The sequence below is a fragment of the Bos grunniens genome, chromosome 24 (assembly GCF_055505025.1).
Source record: "Bos grunniens cultivar Pamir isolate PY7600 chromosome 24, Bosgru_T2T1.0, whole genome shotgun sequence".
Taxonomy (NCBI): domain Eukaryota; kingdom Metazoa; phylum Chordata; class Mammalia; order Artiodactyla; family Bovidae; genus Bos; species Bos grunniens.
Window position 1 is genome coordinate 54,726,860 of NC_141188.1, and position 16,873 is coordinate 54,743,732.

At 41.6% G+C, this 16,873-nt stretch overlaps 1 long non-coding RNA gene across 2 annotated transcripts in view; it reads right to left on the reverse strand.

Annotated features, from left to right (window-relative positions):
• Positions 1 to 16,873, reverse strand: part of LOC147346300 (uncharacterized) — a 452,766-nt gene that overhangs the window by 120,010 nt on the left and 315,883 nt on the right. The window contains exon 3 of one of the 2 annotated variants that reach the window (XR_015153522.1): positions 6,769 to 7,044. The exons of the other annotated variant lie outside the window; for it this stretch is intronic. This is a non-coding gene — a long non-coding RNA (uncharacterized LOC147346300). The remainder of the gene's footprint in view (positions 1 to 6,768; positions 7,045 to 16,873) is intronic. 2 annotated transcript variants of the gene reach the window in all.

Sequence of the window (16,873 nt, forward strand, 5' to 3'; positions counted from 1 at the left end):
TAGACAGATGCTCAACAGGCATGAAAAGGTGTTCAGCAGTGGCTAACTTTTAGAGAATACAAATCAAAACATGCAAAATGCCGAGTTGGATGAATCATAAGCTGAAATCAAGATTGCCAGTAGAAATATCAACAAACTCAGATGTGTGGACAATACCACTCAAATGGCAGAAAGTGAAGAGGAACTAAAGATCTTCTTGATGAGGGTAAAAGAGGAGAGTGAAAACGCTGGCTTAAAACTCAGCATTCAAAAAACAAAGATCATGGCACCTGGTTCCATTATTTCATGGCAAATAGATGGAGAAACAATGGAAACAGGGACAGATTTTATTTTCCTGGGCTTCAAAATCACTGCAGATGGTGACTACAACCATGAAATTAAAAGACGCTTCCTCCTTGGAAGGAAAGCTATAACAAGTCTGACAGCATATTAAAAAGCAGAGACATAACTTTACCAACAATGGTCCATACAGTCAAAGCTATGGTTTTTCCAGTAGTCATGTACAGATGTGAGTTGGATCATAAAAAGGTTGAGTACTGAAGAATTGATGCTTTCAAACTGTGGTGCTGGAAAAAATTCTTGAGAGTTCCTTGGACTGCAAGGAGATCAAACCAGTGAATCCTAAAGGAAATCAATCCTGAACATTCATTGGAAGCACTGATGCTAAAGCCAAAGTTCCAATACTTTGGCCACCTGATGCAAAGAGCTACTAACTGGAAAAGACCCCGATGTTGGGAAAGACTAAAGGCAAAGGGAGAAAGGAGCAGCAGGGGATGAGATGGTTAGATGGCATCATTGACTCAATGGACATGAATTTGAGCAAACTCTTGGAGAAAGTGAAGGACAGGGAAGCCTGGCATGCTATGGACCATGGGGTCACAAAGAGTTGGACATGACTTAGTGACTGAACAACCAACCACAAAATCAAAACGACAATGAGGTATCACCTCACATAGATCAGAATGGCCAGTAACAAAAAGTCAACAAATAATGGATGCTGGTGAGGATGTGGAAAGAAGTGAACCTACTACACGGTTGATGGGTATGCAAACTGGTGCGGCCTCTATGGAGAACAGTATGGAGATGGCAAAACTAACACAATATTGTAAAGTTTAAAAATAAAATAAAATTTTAAAAAAATGAAAAACAGAGTTACCCCATGATCCTGCAATCCCACTGCTGGGCATATGTCTGGAAAAAATTATAATTCAAGGAGATACATATCCTTCAATGTTCACAGCTACACTATTTATAATAGCTGAGACAGGAAAGCAACCTAAGTATCTGTCAACAGATGAATGGATAAAGAAGATGTGACATATATAGATGTGTGGAATATTACTGAGCCATAAAAAAGAATGAAATAATGACATTTACAGCAACATGCACAGACCTAGAGACTAACATTTAAGGCAAAATAAGTTAGAGAAAGAGAAATATCAGATCACTTACATGTGAAATCTAAGAAATCTATAAAATGCTACAAATGAACTTATTTACAAAACAGAAACAAACTCACAGACATAGAAAACAGACTTATGGATACCAAAGTGGAGAGGGCTGGGAGGAGATAAATTAGGGATACGGGATTAGCAGATACAAACTACCGTATATAAACAGATGAACAACAAGGTCCTACCATGTAGCGCAGGGAACTATGTTCAATACCGTACAGTAACTATACATATATAAATGTATACACACACATACACACACAAACACACACACACACACTGAACTACTTTGTATATCAGAAATTAACACAACACTATGTTTCTTAAAAAAAAATAAAAATATTCACAACAGCCATGAAAATACCTACAAAGTAACAGAGTCAATCCTTTAAATGTATTCAATAGGCTGTAAATAGCATAGTAATTTGATATGCAACCCTGACCATTTTAGGTAAATTCATGAAAATTTTTACACCTGATTTGTACACCTCAACTCAAATTTTCATTTTACTTATTCCACAAAATTCTATTCTAATGTAATATTTGAAAGTTTTAATGAGCACCTATCATATTCTATTTCTTTGCAACAACAGGTACACATTTTTCTTCCTCTAAGCATTAGGCTCTATGATGCTATAAAAAATTCACTTGGATTGAGTTTTAGTATACTTATTGTTAGTATATAATCATGCAAAACAAATAAATGTATTATTATAACTGTTTTTTACTCTGAAGTAGAACTGGACAAACTTTTCTTAATGATATGGGTGGAAGTAAAGGTTATGGTGTCTTGATTTAAAAAGATATTCAACAGTATTTTAAGGTGTCCCTTTATTTGGTGACTTTTTTTTTTTAAGAACATTGGGCAAAGAGCCACAGTAAGGTTCTGGATGGGTAAAGATGGGAGAGGAAAAGGAGTGTAGCAAAGAAGAAGCGATTGACAACTCAAATGCAGATACTTTAGGCAAAACAATTTTAGGAAAAGAACATATGGAAATTGAAGTTCTGGAAACTTCACTTAATATTATGATTCACTTAACATTATGCATGCCAGAGTACTCCTAAGAGAGTTTTCATACACTGCCAGAAATAGCAGTATCTCAGCTTGAAATGCTGGCAAAGGGTACAACCTAGAAAATCATTCTGGAGTTCTTTATTTGTTTTGCTGGGAGTAGTTGATATTAACTAAGAACCATGTTAAACACAAAAAGATTGAGAAAGGAGTGAGGTACTGAACAGGAGAAAGGTTCACCAAGGAAAAGCTCAAAGATCATCCTGGTTTCACCATGTTTGACCCTGACCGCCACTGCTCTCTTGCATATTTATCCCCTGTGTACTTTTAACCATGAAGAAAAAATGAGAGCCCTGAAGTCCTTGAGAAGAGACTGAGTAAGATGAGCTCAAATGTAAAAGAAGACACATAAAGGGAAATTCTCTTAGGGAAATACTCTAGGGATTTTGTTCAGCGAATCATTTATTAGATTTAATGCTTGCTATACCAGCCTTATTTTTTTCAGCGAAAGAAATACCAGCAGGCTTCAAATGAATCATCATTTATCTTCTGTCTTGTCACAACTAGACTTAATTATCTCTCTGTAAATTATTTTAAAACCACCGCGCTTTCCAATATTGTATGTAAGTTGTGTTGGCATGGTTACCCAACACATTATTCCAAGTGTATCGATCCAATAACTCTTCAAAGCAATAAATTCCTTTTCCAATACCAGACCAATCAAGGTTAAAAATTATAGACCATGATATCAATCTGGGTAGAGAAATTCATTACCATGATGAGCTTTTTAACTAATGGCTAATTTCTCTAAATGGTCATTAAAGATTCAATAGAAAATATTAAAGAAGGAACATGCAGGAGGTATCAACACTTCAGGACAGCTGAATTAACGGTACACCAAAGAATGTCTTTTATAATTATATCAACTGTCAGGACCAGCATCCTACAAAAGCCTTGGCTTAAAATCTATAGCAACTACACCTTCAAGCAAGGAGTGCTGAGTGTGTGCATACCTGACCTTATCCTTGACCTAAATTCTCCCCTGCAGAGAGTCACGGCTCTTTTTGGAAAACAGGTCTCAGAAGTATATTTTCAGGAAAGGGTATAGATGGTTGGGAGATATAACTGCTTCCAGGAGCAGATAAAAAGCAAAGCAAAAATATGCAAAGTATGAATGGCTCCATTCAAGTAACACTGCAAAGGGAAAGAGCCCATGGGAACAAACGGTCTAACTCAACAGCTGTACCATTTCCATCAAGTCTCATAGCTTCTCTATATTTCAATTATTTTATGGAAACCAGTGTTTCTCATCTGAGAGGGGCCCCAGGCCCATGTCCGGACACATTCTCGGTTGTCACAATTTGGGGGAGAGGTTCCTACTGGCGTCTGGTGAGTAGAGCCCAGGGATGCTGCCAAACTTCCGACAGTGCTTAGGACAGTCCCCACCACAAGGAGCGACCAAGCCCGGAACGTCAGTAGTGCTGAAACTGAGAAACCCCGACACGGAGGCTGGACGGGTGCCTGTATTAAGGAGCTGTTACGAGGAAAAAAGGGAGAAGGCAGCAAATATTTTAGGAATCCACAAAATTACAGAAATGGTGATATTATTATTGCTATGCTGCTTATTTCCATTTACCCTTAGAATGCCCTGCCCCTGACATATTGCTTTTCAGGATGTCTCAGCCTGTTGGATTCAGCCCCTTTCTCAGGGGTTTTGTTCTGAGTTTGTCCCTTCTTCAATAACTCCTATGCTTCATCAAAAGATCTTTATTTTTTATAAATGTTTTAAATTAATTGTATTTATTTGTGGCCGCACTGGGTCTTCCTTTTGCTCGGGTTTTTCTCTGGTTGCCACTAGAGGGTCCTCCTCTCTAGCTTCAGTGCACAGGCTTCTCATTGCATTCGTTTCCCTTGTTGGGGAGTTCAGGCTCTAGACACATGGGCTTCAGCAGTTTGTGGCGTGTGGGCTTAGCAGTTGCAGCTTCCAGGCTCTGGAGCAAAGGCTCAGTAGTTGTGCTGCACAGGCACTCTGTGGCATGTGGAATCTTCCTGGAGGAACTGAACCCATGACCCCTGCATGGGCAGGTGGATTCTTAACCATTGGATCACCAGGGAAGTCCCAGAATCTTTATTAAATGTTCTATTTTTCTCTGGATTTTTAAAGATGAATACATTTTCTGAGAAACTACTTTGAACTGATGGCTCAAAATACAATTGCTGTTAATAGTTTAAAATGTATCCAAGTAGAATAAACAATTTTTTTAAACATGAAGAGAAGAATCTGGAGCTCACTTTTTGCAGCAATTTTCTAAATGTGAGTAGTAGAATCCTAGGGTTCTGGAGGAAGCACTGCAATGGAAGCAGTGCAAAAGAAAGCAGCACAGGCTTCTGTGTCATCTGCCTGTTTTTTTAATTAAAACAACTCAACATTTTTAAATTGACATATGGTGGTCTTTAGCAAGCTTTAATTTGACAAAAGAGTACTACTACTAAGTAAAAAGCCCAGAAAGCTACTAAGCTAATGTCTCTTTTTTATGAAGAAGGAACTTGAGGCTCCAGTAACCTTAGAGACAGATGAGCAGAAGTGAGAAATACAATAAATCCCAAAACCCAAGTTTTCTGACTCCTAGTCCAATGACCTTTCCAATCTGCCATGTTGGCTTATAGAGAATGACTACCCTTGAACAGGAGGCTTTAAAGGCCTAAAGCAGAAAAATGAGTCATGTGAGGATTGTTGGGTTTGTAATAGAAGTGAGAGGGGCATTTTTTAAGCAGAATCTTTTAGCACCTTCAAATAATATCCAGTCTACAACCACGGGCTCTGCCAATAGTCTGGATCCGAAACTTGCATCGCCTCAGTAAGTGATAAACCCACTCCTCACTGGGCCCTCCTCCTCTCCAGATTATTCCCTCTTGTAAGAGAAGAATGAGCAGACACAATCTGCCTGCATCATGTGTTCCCAAACCAACGTGGAAATAAAAATAACCTGGGGGAGCTTGTTGCAGAGCCACCACAATCTATGCTTCATAAGCAGCGTCAGTATCTCCAGGGCTATCGCCTAGAAATCTGTATTTTGATTTAGTCCTCACTGGTATGGCACCCCACTACAGTACTCTTGCCTGGAAAATCCCATGGATGGAGGAGCCTGGAAGGCTGCAGTCCATGGGGTTGCTAAGGGTCGGACACGACTGAGCGACTTCACTTTCACTTTCCACTTTCATGCATTGGAGAAGGAAATGGTAACCCACTCCAGTGTTCTTGCCTGGAGAATCCCAGGGACGGGGGAGCCTGGTGGCCTGCCGTCTATGGAGTTGCACAAAGTCAGACACAACTGAAGCGACTTAGCAGCAGCAGCAGCAGTACCATACACCATCAATGAGTTTAAAAGAGATGCTTTTAAATTGGGAGAAGTGGATAGTCGATTTGACTCATCTGTTACAAATACTGTCATCGAATCAATTAGTTGTCCTAATGTCCCACAGGGATGCCCAGGTGACAGTGGTAAAGAATCAGCCTGCCACTGCCAGTGACACAAGAGACATGGGTTTGATCCCCGGGCTGGGAAGATCCTCTGGAGAAGGAAATGGCAACCCACTCCAGTATTCTTGCCTGGAAATTTCCATGGACAGAGCAGCCTTGTGGGCTATAGTCCATGGGGTCGCAAAGAGTGGGATATGACTGAGCACACGTGCACACACACACACAGTCCCATAACCATATTGTGCTCTGACTGAACTGTATCAAGGACAGGCCTCACTCTGCAGAAATGTCCATGAAGCGGCCAAGGTGCCCTTCTCCACAGCTGGCTCTATCCCAGCTGGAGCCTCAGGGCCATTCAGACTGGCGCACATGTCACCCCGCCTTTTGTCATTGCTCCTACAGAATTTAAAACCAATGACTACAAACGTTGAGCATCCATATGGCACTTTATATCTGCACAATGTTTTATCCTCATTTTTATTGGTCATTTCGGAAAGGAACTCTCCAAGGTGCCTTGGTATCATTACCCTTAGATGATGGATGAAGGAGCAGAGCCACGGGGAAGGTCAGGGTCACATACCAGGGGCAAGACCAGTTTTGTCTCCAGGCTCCTGCTGCCTCGATCTGACTCACTCTACACTGCTTGACTGCATAGCTTCCGTTTACCCACCCAGATCTGCTCGCTTCTGCTCAGGGAGGCTGGCCTCTTATCAATAGATTCCCCTGTCTCTTTGAAGGACAGGGAAGCCTGGCATGCTGCAGTCCATGGGATCACAAGAAGTCAGACACAACTGACCGACTGAACAACAACTCTGTCTTACCTTTGATTTTGGTTATTGCAGAGCCCTGGGGAGAAATCCGATGGGAGGAGGGGTGATGGCTGGAGCATCTGTCTTCCAGCTCTTTCTGAGTGTTCACATCAGGATAGCGGCAACCCTGGGCCAAAAGTCACCATTCCTTTCAAATTCATGACTCTACCTGGGACAGTGGTAATGGCACCTTTCCCTTGCCAGGTCAGGGCTAAGCGTGGTAAGGACTCTTCCTTCTCCATTTTCAGCCCTTGCATACTGTAGTATCTCTTCTGCTTTGGTAATATGCTATCAAATGATATAAATGCTTTTGTAAATATTTGTAAATAACTTATTAAACATTCCTCAAATATCCCGGAGTTTACCATCTCTCCCTCCCTTCTTCCCTCCCTCCCTTTATCTGTCACCAGGCATAGCATCTATTTCTTGTTGAGATCCTCACACTCAATATCCAATCATCTAAGGCTGTCATAAATTTGCAAGCAATACTTGTTTAAAGCCAATCTGATATATGATGATTCAAGCTTATGAAAGCATAAAGATTTTAAAGAAAAAAAATGCATCCTTTTAATAGTTTCATGAAGACTATGACACTCATGTCAAAACTCATACACACTTTTACTTAGAAATGGTTTCACAGTCCTTCCAAAGCCCATCTGAAGAAGGCCCCATTTTGCACACTCGAATTCAACATCTTCATTTTATGCACCTGAGAATCAGACACACCTGCCTCGGGTGGAATGGACACTTACTAGTAGAAATGTGACTAGAAGTCCCATCTGCCTCTGGATTCCCATTTTTCCTAGATAAAAACATTCCTCTACAGTGAACATGAATGTTGAGACTAGTTATTTTTTAAAAATCACTGAGGGATTGATGTGAGTAGCACATTCCTGGGGGTATATTTACACTAAAAAAAAAAAAAAATTACTCTTAAAGGAACAAGCTGACTACCTCAGAAACGAAGGGATACCTGTAAGCACTCCCTTTCATGAGAAATAGATCAGAGCTTGAGCGTGAGAGTATAAAAATAAGGAAAGTTGGCATTTTATTTTCTGGGTCATTCTGGTGATCAGCAAAACCTCCACTCTGACTTTTATCTTTTTGATAAGTCTAGGATTACCCAAAAAAGCAAAGAGACATTTATTTGCCCAGAAGTGTGTGGGTAAAGCTATCCTTTTCTGAGAGCAGAGAGAGAGAGATGAGAGCAGTGAACTGCTGGCTCTGAAAACCAGTGGCAGCTTTATGACAGTTTATAATAGAGAGGACCGAGGGAAAGGGGATTAACCTCATCACACGGTCAGTCACCTGGCACCGTCAGCAGCTCTGCCCACCCCGAGGAAGGGTCCGTGGAATGCACGGGCACGGGGGTGCTGGTGTAGGTCACTCGGATGAGATGGCAGTTCTCAGCCCTCTCACCACACAAGAAAGCCTGTGCCACTGCTACTGCAGACTGGCTCATAAACAGCCAGTATAAACAGGGTAGAGTGGATGGAGAATTTCTCTCTTAACCACAATGCAAAAATCCAAAAACGTCAGAAGAAATCCAATTTTTACTCTATTTTTTGTAATTTTGATGTAAACTCATTTGGAGGCAAAATCTGACCCAAACTGACTTCAGGCTATTTTTAAGCTATGCTGAACCCGCTTAGCATAAAGGAGCCTAAATTTCACTGTAAAGATATAATTTTGGTTATTGGGTATTAGTTCAGACCCTGCCAGTGATTATACATGGTATCACCTTTAAAAAAAAAAAAGACTACTTTTTTGAGAACAGTGCTGGATTCAGAACAACACTGAAAAGAAGGTATAGAGATTTTCGGTGTAGTCCCTGCCCCCACACACGCAGACTTCACTATTATAACATCCAGCATCAGAGTGGTGATTTGTTACAATTAACAAACCTGCACACCATTACTGTCCCAAGTCCACAGTCTACACTGGGGCTCACTCTTGGTGTCTGTATATCCTGTGGCTTTGGACAAGTGTATTCATCATTATACACACGTGTACAAAGTAGTTACACTGCCCTAAAAGTGCTCTGGGCCCCACCTGTTTGTTATATCACCTCTTTGTAAAAAATGAATTCTGAAAAACATCAGGCTCTAAGGTTTCAGATAAGGTATGATAGACATGTATTTCCCATAGAACTCAGAGCTAGAAGTCTCTGGAATGGAATGGGAAAATAAAATCTCACCTAGTTAGCCAACTTTAGGAAAGAAAACTCACCATGAGCTGGTTTAGGAATCTTAGGAAGCCTCCCATAGCTCAGTTATCCATTGCTGATGTCGGCAATTCAACCGTTTTAACTCATTCTCTAATTTATTTTAATTTAGCTTGCTATGAAATAGACCCTAGATTGCACACATGTACATACCAAAGAAAGGAAGAAAGAGAGCCCACAGGTCAATTACACCTTACTGCAAATTTGAAAAGGAGAGGAGTTCAGAAGTAAATCCACTCACTGCTTGGTATTAAAATATAGGCAGTGCCTTTGTGGAAGTCAGAAATGAGGACTATGCCTAAAGGGCAGGCTGCCCTCCGCTGCAGGGGAATGGAAATCGGCACAGCCACTATGGGGTACAGAACAGAGGATCCTTACAAAACTAAAAACAGAGCCACCATGTGATCCAGCAACCCCACTCCTGAGCATACATCCAGAGAAAACTTAACCTCGAAAAGATATATGGGCACCTCAGTGTTCACAGAAGCACTATTTACAACAGCCAAGACATGGAAGCAACCGAAAAGTCATCTACAAATAAATGGATAAGGAAAACGAGCTACATATCAGGATATTACTCAGCCAAAAATAAAAATGCCATTTGCAGCAATATGGATAGACCCAGAGATTAACATACTAAGTGAAGTAAATTAGAGAAAAACAAATATCATATATCACTTAATTATGGAATCTGAACTAAATAACACAAAATAACTTATTTACAAAAGGGATCGAGACTCACTCGCATGGAAAACAATCTTAGAGTTACCAAAGGGAAATGATGAGGGAGGAATAAATTAGGAGTTTGGGATTACAAATAACACTATTACATGGAAAATAGATAAACAACAAGGTCCTGCTCTATATCCCAAGAACTATATTCAATATCATCTAATAGTCTATAACAGAAGAGAATCTGAAAAAGAATATATACTGTATAACTGAATCACTTTGCTGTATACCAGTAACTGATACAACACTGTAAATCAACTACATTACAATTAAAATTTTTTAAAATAGAATTATAAACTAATCTCCCCTTGGAGGCCTAGGGATCAGAAAATCTGTCCCAGGCATGTGGTCCAAAGTCAAAGAGAAAGTCACCCAGCTCTAAGGGGTCTAGGGCACAAGGGTCAGAAATGCCACTAGAGACAGTGTCTGCAATCAAAACAACACCTGCTTGACCTGGTTCTCCTAAGAATTACATACATATACTATATAATAGCTATAATATGATTATATAATAATTACTATTATCATCATTATATTTTTAAAAACTCACATATTCACAGGTTAATCCTTGAGGTGGGAAAATGCACTCCCTTAGCTAAGAATCATGACTCATCTGCTCAAGAAAGTCAGATGATTCACTGAGATGACAGAGGAGACAAGACTGAAAGTCACCTTTGTAGCATAAACTCCAACATAAACTGGATAACTTTCAAAGTCCCTCTGAAAATGAAAATCTACTAATAATAATAAAGGAGGAGAAAGATATGAGGAGCTCCCAGTACATTTCTTTCCCCTTTCCTTGTCTGGAGAGTCTGACCAGCACACTAGGCATATACCTGCAGTGATGAAGGGATATTCAAACTGGAAATTCTGGGGGTTCTTCCTCTTTGTCTTCCCTAAGGCACTCACCCTACCGAGCGAAGCAGAAATGACCAGGGCCGAGTGTTCATCACTCTCCCTCTTTACTGAAGCTCTCTTCCTCACCTCCTCTTTCCTTGCAGACTCAGATCCTCAAGCAGCCTGTCCCATCTGCATTTCCTTATTTCCAAACGAAGCTCCACAAGGCCTTAGCTGTGGTTCTGATTAAAGAGATTCACACTAACAGAGGGTGATAGTCATCCATTCTCAGGGGCCATCTGAATTTCCAAGGAAGACTTTGCTCATCAAACTGGATTTCTCCATTCGATGTAGTGTAGGGAATTCTTTAAACAAAGGGAATTTTCAGACACTCAAGTCATTTCCAGCCTCTCTCTATTTCACTTCAGCTTTTCTCCAACAGGTTTTATCACCAGTAGCAAATACAAAAATAGCTTTAAAGACAAGAGGAATGCAATCCATCCCCTCCTTAACATACTTAAGACACTAAAAATCTTTGTACATAGTGGTTCATGAAAGGGGATAATTCTTGAGGGAAAGTGGTTGGTATTAATCCTGACCCTCAAGTTAATAAATCCAGCACAGTATTTCATAAATGAGACTATATTTCTTCCTAGTAAAATTTTCTTTCATATTAATTATGTACCATCAGTTGTTTTAACTTTTTTATAAAAGACCCTTCAAAGGTAGGCTACTGTAACAGATTTAATGAGAGCAGAGTGGTAGATTCATAAAGATTAGGGCTGTGAGAGAGAGAATCTACTGTCAGGGTTCTCAGCCTCAGCACCGCCAGTTCTGAGACTGGATAACTCTGTGTTGTTATCCAGGGAAGTTGTCTAGGGCACTGGAGGGTGTTGAGCAGCACTCATGGCCTCTACTCACAAGATGCCAGTCTCACCACTACCCCTACTTGTGACAACCAAGATCACTGCAGGCATTTCCCACAGTCCCCTGAGGGCAACACTGCTCCAAGTTGCTAGCTACTGATATAGTCCAACCTCTTCATTGCGAATAAGGTATCTCAAATACAGAACAAGGTGGAGACATCATCATATTTACAGCTCTCAGTTCAGTTCAGTCAATCAGTCGTGTCCGACTCCTTGTGACCCCATGAATCGCAGCACGCCAGGCCTCCCTGTACATCACCAACTCCCGGAGTTCACTCAGACTCACGTGCATCGAGTCAGTGATGCCATCCAGCCATCTCATCCTCTCTCGTCCCCTTCTCTTCCTGCCCCCTATCCCTCCCAGCATCAGGGTCTTTTCCAATGAGTCAACTCTTCGCATGAGGTGGCCAAAGTACTGGAGTTTCAGCTTTAGCACCATTCCTTCCAAAGAAATCCCAGGGCTGATCTCCTTCAGAATGGATTGGTTGGATCTCCTTGCAGTCCAAGGGACTCTCGAGAGTCTTCTCTAAAACCACAGTTCAAAAGCATCAATTCTTTGGCGCTCAGCTCTAGTTAGGAGTAATGAAAGTTGCTCAGTCATGTCTGACTCTTAGCAACCCCATGGACTGTAGTCTGCCAGGGTCCTCTGTCCATGGGGATTCTCCAGGCAAGAATACTGGAGTGGGTAGCCTTTCCCTTATCCAGGGGATCTTCCCAACCCAGGGATCAAACCCAGGTCTCCCACATTGCAGGCAGATTGTTTACCATCTGAGCCACCAGGGGAGCCCAGTTAGGAGCAGACTCAGGCGTGTATCATAGTTTGTTCCTATTATCAGTCTTACTATCAGTATTTGAGTTGTTATTTCTATCATTACACCCTTGAAAATAATTTTTGCTTCCATCTACTCTTTCTGGCTTAAGCACACGTTATACTATCACAGAAGAAGTGAAGTGAAGTCACTCAGTCGTGTCCGACTCTTTGCAACCCCATGGACTGTAGCCTACCAGGCTCCTCCGTCCCTGGGATTCTCCAGGCAGGAATACTGGAGTGGGTTGCCATTTCCTTCTCCAGGAGATCTTCCCAACCCAGGGATCAAACCTGGGTCTCCCGTATTGCAGGCAGACGCTTTACCATCTGAGCCACCAGGAAGTCCTAGTGGACATCACTATCACAGAAACTGAGAGCTAAAAAAGACTTTTAAATGTTGAAGGAAGATACATATCTTGTATTTGCCACGTAAGTGTATTAGTTAGGGGTCAACAGAACCCTGTACTGAATCAGCTCATTTGATGATGGAACCTGAAAAATTCCATGATCTGCAGTTTGCAGGCCAGATACCCAGGAAAGCCAGCGACTGGGTATGAAAGGTCTGAGAGCCAGGGAGCTGACAGTGTGGGTTCCAGTCTGAGTCTGAAGGTTTGAGAACCAGCAGCAACAAGGGCAAAAAACTGATGCCAGCTCCACTGCTTAGTTAGAGAGCCAATTCTTCCTCCCCTTTTTGTTCTATTCTGCTCTCCAGGGATTAGATGACACAGAACCCCCGCCCCGCCCCCCCAAACAGAGAGACAGCAATTTGTGTTAGTCAATCTACCAATTTAATTGCCAGCATAAGCTGGAAGCACCTTCACAGACACACCCAAGAATAATGGTTAGTCAGGTATCTGGGCACCCTCTGTACCAGTCAAGTTGATGCATAAAATGAACCATCACAATAAGGACATTGAACAAACAAAGAAAGGGAAAGAAAAGAGAGCAAATACATTCAGCCACGTGCCGTGCATCTTACTTGCAGATCCTCATGTCACCTAATCAATAATTCCTGCTGTATAAGCGTGTGTGCTGAGGATTTCAAAGTGCCACACCCACATCAGTATCCCTGGAATATTTCTTGAGGAGAGTAGCAATGGGTCATTTCTCTGTTATCGTCCCCAAACCAGGTCTAAATGTATCGAAGAAGCTGGTATCAAAGTCCAGAGTGCACCTTTGGAAGCTGCTATTCATGGTGCTTTAAGAAATGTTTAGGGACCCAGCTCGTGTGCAGGTTGTATCCATTCTACCATCCAGGGCTTTGCAGCGTCGCCTGACAGGCGGTAATGAAGCAGGCTGCGCTGCTTCTCTGGGTCACCTATCACAATCCTAAAGCACCCCTGACATTTCACAAAGGCCTAATTTCTCCATTTGGTAATTCTACTTGAGGAAAAAATGCCAAACTGCTATGCACTTCTGCCTGTAACCAAAGGGACAGAAATTGGAATGAAGGACAACGAGGACTGAGTGACAGCTGTTGTGTTTTGATTTGGTTTCTGAGAATGGGAGCCAACTTACAGAAATGGACAAGAATTGAACTGAGAGGTAGAAAGTGGGTTTTCAGACTGCCACTTGACAAGATGGGACTTCAGACGAGTAGTTTTCAACAAGAGATAAATTAGCCCTCGGGGCTTCCCTGGTAGCTCAGATGGTAAAGAACCTGCCTGCAATGCAGGAGCCCTGGGTTCGATCGCTGGGTTGGGAAGATCCCCTGGAGGAGGGCATGGCAACCCACTCCAGTGTTCTTGCCTGGAGAATCCCATGGACAGAGGAGCCAGGTGGGTTACATCCCTGGGGATGCAAAGAGTCAGACACTACTGAGCAACTAACACACACACAAACTAGCCCTCCAGGGAACATGTGAGGATACCTGGTGACATCGCTGGCTGTTACAACAGGGAGGGTAGGACGAGGCCTGGGATGCTGCTAAACATTCCATGCACTGCAGACCACCACCCCCTACCCTCCACACACAGACAATAAAGAATGATCCAGCCCCAGACACCAGTAACACCATGGCTAATAAACTCTGCTTTAGGCAATCACTTTTCATCATTCTATCCTCACTTCCCTTACCTGGAAAACAGAAACCATGTATCTCATGGAAATAAACATATTTTAAAGTGTTTGATTTTACATAAAGGGAGGATTATCTCATCCTGGGGTCCCTGGGGTCATTGTACTACTTCACGTCTATCAAAAATGCCTACGAACTCTTCATTTTCAGCTTTAAACTTTAATTTGGACTTTTCAGAAATTCAAATTAATTTTTTAAATAACTTAGTAAAGAAGGCTAATGGAAGGCTAAGCAATGGAAGGCCTTCCTGTTGAGGGCAGGGCTTAAAGCAGAAGACAGTACAGAGCAGAAGCTGAGAGACCAGGCTTTCAGGGAAGCGCTCTAGGATTCAAAGTCCAGCTCTAACACGTATTAGTTTATGATCGTGGGCAAGTTACCGAATATCAGTAAAGCAAGGTGTTAATTGTACCTCCTTCATATGACTGTTGTGAGGCTTTAATAAGCTAATGCATATAACGAGCTTACAACAGTTGTTGGCAGATAGGAGACAAATACTGGGTTAGGATTTTCTGTAACATCTTATGGCCAGCCCAAATTAAATCTTACTGGCTACCCTGATATTAAATACTGGCAATTATTAAGTTTTTAATGAAATTGAGATAAGTGATGTGTTAGAGGACACAGAGGAGTGTAATGTTATCCGGTGGAGGGGTGGTCAGAGGACGCTTCCTGGAAGAGCTAGTACCTGAGTTACATCCTTACAGACCAACAGATATTGGGGGAAGAGTGTAAAGCTGGAAGCAGGGGGGCCAGGTAGGAAGTGGTTACAAAGTTCAAAGCTGAAAGTCGAAACCAGGGCAGTGGTTGTCGGAATGAAGAGGAGGTCTAACCAGCAGGACTCAGTGATGACCAGCTGTGGAAGGGAAATCGGGAAGGAGTGCTAGCATGCCAGCACAAGTTGCTTAACTCCCTGAACTTCAGTCTCCCTCATCCATGAAATGGAGATAACAGCACCTACCTAACCAGATTCTTGTAAAGATTAAATCAATTTTATTTAAAAGCCCAGGGCACAGTAGCACATGGTAGATAAAAAATGGAAACGTTCACTACTATTATTATCAACAATAGCTAGAGAAGCCCTGGAAGGGGCCCCTGAATGTCAGGCAGACCAAGAGACTTAGCATCAGGCAGAGATTCGCCCAGTGTTACACCGTCTGCTCAGTGACCGAGCCATAAACTGTGCGTGCCTCTAAGCAGCAATGAGCGTGCAGAACTGGGTAAGGTCTACCCATAAAGACCATCCGAGTGTTCAAGCCCTACCACCTTCTGAGTTCCTTGGCATGCAAAGAAGGGCTAAGCAGACTAGGAAGAACTGGAGAAAACAGCACATTGATCCTCAAAGAACTGCCAATCTAGTGAAAGCAATTAAGCCAGAAGTTTGGGAAAGCGAGTAACGTACTCAGTGGGGTCCCCACCAGAGCCAATGAATGTGTCCTGATCACTATGATGAGCAGGACAGCGAGGCGAGTCAGACGTGGCTAAATACGTAACATTCCTGCCATTGCACAACTGAAACTATTATAATGTTATATATGTCAATCATACCTTAATAAAAACAATACAATAACGTTTTTAAAGTTCCTTCAGGAAAAGATTCACAAGGGGCCCCTGTTCATTCAGAACATGAGCAAATAACCTCATATTTCAATTCTCTAAAATAATTTCATTTGAAAACTGCTTAGAAGTAAAATTGAAACCATATCAGAACAGTATATTGTCTACTTTTACACTTTTAAAGATGAATCTTTCTTCTCGACTAAGTTCAACAGTTCTTCTCTGTCACTGTGGTTTATATTTCTCATAATACTCCTCTTTATCTCATGATGTGGTGTGAGCTTTAAAGCAGTGAAAGAAAACAGATTTCCTAGAAGTGTCCACTTATTTACTCTAAGTAGGTGGCAATCAAAAAGAGCCCAAGGACAAGTCCCTTGAATTGCTGAATTCTGATGGGGTTCTTACTAGAAGTCATAACTCACAACCTCATAAAAAAAAAAAAAAGACCAAATTGCTATTGTAAGTGTCTCACATTTTCTTCCTAACAGATGAACAGATGAGTTGAATTCCTCCTCCTCTCTATCCCTTCCCCACTACCTAAATAAAACCAGATATCAAATAGATGATTGCAGCATGGCACTATTTGAAATAGGTTATATGTAATTTCTTACCAAATGGAAAGAGCTGAAAAAACATGTTTCATTCATTGTGTAAAATTTATAGTTTCTTTCATTCTGTGCAAGTTCCATAAATTTTCCTGAAAACTTGCAACAGATCTATGAGAGCAATCTGTGCTCCATCAGCTGAATCAAGATGTATCAATTTTTTTATATATACACTGAAGACTCTTGAAGCATCAGACCCAAGACATATTAACTGGCCAGATAAGACTCAAAAGAGATAGAAACAAGTTACAGATGGCCTGCAATAATGATGTCAACAGAGAATCGAGCTTTTGAGGGTTGGAGTGACAGCTCTGATGAGCTCCATGGGATGATTTCTTTGCTGACGTTTTTAGG